The sequence below is a fragment of the Primulina eburnea genome, chromosome 1, assembly GCF_022965805.1.
Source record: "Primulina eburnea isolate SZY01 chromosome 1, ASM2296580v1, whole genome shotgun sequence".
In the NCBI taxonomy this organism is placed as follows: Eukaryota; Viridiplantae; Streptophyta; class Magnoliopsida; order Lamiales; family Gesneriaceae; genus Primulina; species Primulina eburnea.
The window spans coordinates 13010159-13014833 of NC_133101.1; the positions used below are offsets into that span (position 1 = coordinate 13010159).

A 4675-nucleotide genomic window follows, 5' to 3' on the forward strand; every position below is an offset into this window, starting at 1 on the left:
TTTCTCCTTGCTTGCTTGACCGAAATTTGAGAGAGTAAGGGGGAAGGGGAAAGCCGAAACCTTGCTTGGTTTTTGAAGCACCTTTCCATCAATTTTGGGGTAGTATTTATAGGCCACACTTTGCCCCTTGGCATACCATTTGGTCGACCACTTGGTCTCCAAGAAATGGATTAATTGTGATCATTAAGGTGGTCAAAGACTAGTAAATTCTCAAGCTCCATATCAAGCACCAAAAGCCATCTCTTGCATCATTATTGTGTCTTGATCTCTTAGCTCATCCCTTAGCTTTTCCATGGATTTCTTCAAAGGTTATTTCTTGCACCATTATCTTGTCCAAAACTTTAGCTTATCTTTTAGCTCCATTTGTGGTCTTGTTAGGACAAGCTTGGTTGAGCTTCTTCGAGCTGGAAGATTGCATCCTCGAGCTGAGGTTTTACTCTTCCCGTGAAAACTCTTCGATGATTGCCATTACTTGTAGCTTGGACTCCGGTTGAGCTAATCCTCGAGCTTTGAAGTTGCTTCCTCGAGTTAAATTAATCCTCGAGCTTTGAAGTTGCTTCCTCGAGTTAAATTTAATGAAAATCCTAGTTAACATTCAAGTTATCTATTTGGAATGAAAATTTCCGAGCTTAGTTTGAGTTAAACTTCAAGTTCGTATTACTTACTTGATTTGCTTTGGTCGAAATTTCCGGGTTCTCACACTTTGTTTATGTTTGGAGAGGCAATACCTAATCAACATTTCTTTCAAAAAGAATTTCATAGCCCTTCAAGTTTGTTGTATTTACGGTTTTGTTGCTTATGCATAATAAATGTCATGAATTTGGAATCTAGTATGTTATCTGTGATTCCTAAATTTAATGTTTGTTTTTCATACATTTGCTAAAGTTATAATCTGAAATTTCATAGGTTATGGACATATCAGAGATGATGTATAATTATCTTTCCAAGATCAATTTCGGAGAGTCTCAAATTACATCTTCAGAAAGTTTAGATGTGAGTTGGTTCTATCTTTCAACTTTTTGCTGATTAGCGTTTCTTGCATATCCCCATATACTTTTCTAGATGAAATATTCTTGATGACATAACAATTAATGATATGAATTCCAACTATTCTTGGGGTTTTTTTCTTATACAGGTGATAGGGAGTCGAGATAATGCAGAATCTGAATGCCCTAATGAGCCATCTGTATCTAGTTTAAGAAAGGAAAGAAAACGAAGGAGACAGAATGAAACTAATGTACTGCACACTGCATTCACTATCTGATTTAGTTATATCATTTTATTCCATGAAATGAACCTCCGTACTTACTAAATCAGCTTCAATGCAGCTACATGATCTGCTTTCAATTCGAAAAGTTGTAATGACCCGATTTAAATATATTATTTGGCGATAATTAAGATTAATTTAAAATAATTAAGCCAAATAATTAAATTGTGTGTTTAAAATATGTATTAGAAAATATCGGTTTATAGACGATATTAATATGCATATCTAAATTTTATAGCACACAAGAGTTGAAATAAAATAGACTGAGTCAAATTTCGAACCTTGAAAAGATAAAAGATAAACATGCACATATAATATATATATATATATATATTTATATATATATATATATATTATATAAAATACACATCACCATCCGAAATGTTCCATCTCTCTCCAGAAACCCGTAAACCCCATTGTGAAAGCTTCAAACCATCATTTTCGCCTCTTTGACCGCCGATTGTAGCCGCCCCGGTGACCGAAAAATTCAAGTAAATATATGGTTGGAAAGCCCTTGATGAAAGCTATCCATTGATACCAATCTTGCTAGATAAAATCGCGATTTCTGAAAACCTGTCGAGAAACACCGCCGATTTCACCGTTGAAATCGCCGTTTTCCGCCGCTCAAAACTGAAAATTGATTGAGGGGTTTTGTTCTTTATGTCATAAGCTTTCTTTTGGTACCAATTTTGTAAATTTTCGAGAACCCCTGTTTTTCTGTGTGATTCCGGTTACCTACTCCGGCGAGTTTGCCGCATGTTGCCGGTTAGCTTCGATTTAGGATCGATTTTAGCCTCTGTTATTAGAAGTATAAGCTACATCGGTGAGGATTATTGTCTATGTGAATTTAATTCAATTTCGAATCAAATATTGTATCATTATTGATTAATTATTGGGTTATTGTTGTAGGTTCCGGAATTGTGCGAGTTGGAGGTATTACCTGGCGAACCTAGAATTTATCACAGTCGCTTAAATATTAGTTTAGCGTCATTTAAAGCTGAAAAGAATATTTTGCGACGATAGAATAGAAAGGATTGATTTTAGGCATTTTAGTCGAATATTGGAATTTTATGAATTTATAATGCCTAAATTGTTGAAATTGGATTTTTAGTGAATTTAAATGGTTCTGGAATTTTTATTTGATAATAAGACCATTTAAATTAATATTCAGGTGATTTGTCTGAGTTGGCATTTTCAGGACTTTCTTGAGGATTTAAGTTACTGGTAAATTAGTTGAGGTACGTAGAGATCAGTTATTTTCACGATGTCTGACAGAGGCATCTGATGATCCTGTGTATGATTTATTTGCTATTTGTTGATTTATGTGATATTATATGCTGACTCGCATATTATCAGTTGGTAATTGATGTGCAAAATAAAATAAAATATTTCTTTTGTTTACACACATTTTATTTTAGTTAGACACATCAATACCACTGAACATATCTGATAGGATCGGTTATCACACTAAGAGTGTTTAGAGGGGGGGGGGTGTTGAATAAACACTTACACTTAAAATGTTCTTTAAGAGTATTTGAGTTCAGTTTAGTTACAAACTGAAACTCGAAATCTTGTTGGTCAATAACAATCAGTTAAACTGGAGTAGTTGCGGAAAGTAACTGATTGAAAGATAAAATACAAAACTGAAAAAAATATGCAGGAGTTGTTTCTGGATGTTCGGAGAATTTAATTACTCCTACGTCACCCCTTCTATCACAAGGATAGGATATTCACTAAAAGAATTTGATCAAGTACAACACTTGTACAGACCCACTTCAGTTTGGACTTACAACTGCCAAAACTGAAACTCTTAGATTTACACAATGTTTTCAGTACGTAACTGATATTAGCACAATTAAGTCTAACAACTTTTAGAGAGTGCTAATAAGCTCAGATTGTAGCCTTGATTGCTACGAGTAATTCAAATGAGATTGAGCTGAGATTTTGACAGAGTAACAATAAGCTTAAGATTGAGTGATCGTTTCAATACTTCATCTTCTGTACTTCAGTTATATTTATACTTCTTTTTCAACGGTAACTTTGATATGCATTTGAATTCTAGTATCCGTTGATTGCCACTTCATCATTCCTTGGGCAATGTTCTCTTCATTGATTGTGATACGGCGTCTTAATTGCTATAGCCGAAACACATTGTTCTATGCTGTAGTGATCGAGGTGCGACACCCTTGTAATTTGTTTGTCTCATTTGGTCTTTCCCGAGATGTCTTCAGTTGAGAAGCTTTTTAGACATTCTGTTTTTAACTGATCAGTTTCAACTGATCATTTTACTTTGTATCATTGTATCAACTGTCTTCAGTTGTAAAATATGCTTGTGCGCATCAGTTGATTTTTATTTTGTTAATCGATTGATTTATGTTTTGTCAAACTCCAGAATATAGTTTTCAACAATTTCCCCCTTTATGGTGTTTGACAGAACCAAGTGATTTAAGATCGGATAACTGAGCTCTTTGTAGATTATGCAGCTGAATCATAAAATAACTGGGTTCCTTGTAGATAACATAAAAACGATAATCCTTGTAGATAACATAAAAACGATGAACCTTGTAGATAACATAAAAACTATAATTCTTGTAGATAACATAAAAACGATAATCCTTGTAGATAACATAAAGACGATAAACCTTGTAGATAACATAAAAAACTGAGGATATCATATCTGTCTTCTTCAGCTGCTTTGTCCTTCCCCCTTTTTGTCAAACATTTCCATTTGGTCTGATAATTTTCGGACGTCAATGGATAATAGTTTTACATCTGCTGAGATACTCGAGCCGACAGTTGTGAAGGAGGTTTGTAGCGATGTGATTCGATTAGAAACAGACGTTTCCAGTCGCTCAACTCTCTGACTGATTACATTCTGAGTTGTAAAAAATGATCCAACGAGCCCTTGCTTAATCTCTTGCACAGTCTTGCTAAGAGAGTCCATGTTGGCTTGAAGATTGTTTAGTTTTGCTGAGTCAAATTCAATCGAAGAATCTAATTTGACAGAATGCGACAGCTGTTCGTGTTGAATTTTCTTGATTTCTGTTATCATCTCTGCATGTTGAACTGTATGTTTTGAATTTCTTCAAGGACAGTATCCATTTCTGTAGATTGAATTGATGGTTGCTAGTTGGGTGTATTTGAATGCTTTGATGGTTGTCCAAAAAGTACTAATGCTTGATTAGTTTCCATTGTTCCAACCGTAGATTGAGTTGGAATGTTTTCTTGAATTTGAGACGAAGATGGTTGATTTTGATCAAATAATGGCCTGTTTTCCTGAATGATGGAGATAGATGATTCATGCATAGAGGCTTCCTGTGGAGGATTAATTGGACTTTGTTCTTGCTTTTTTGATTGAGTGAGCAACTGACTTTCTTTATGTTCAGCAGTTTCTGGGCTGATGGTTTT

At 34.6% G+C, this 4675-nt stretch overlaps 1 long non-coding RNA gene across 1 annotated transcript; it reads left to right on the plus strand.

Annotated features, from left to right (window-relative positions):
• The first annotated feature begins 1665 nt into the window (after positions 1-1665).
• Positions 1666-2708, plus strand: LOC140811445 (uncharacterized). Its single transcript, XR_012113461.1, has 3 exons — positions 1666-2090; positions 2177-2200; positions 2439-2708. It is a non-coding gene; the product is annotated as an uncharacterized lncRNA (long non-coding RNA).
• The last annotated feature ends 1967 nt before the right edge of the window (positions 2709-4675 follow it).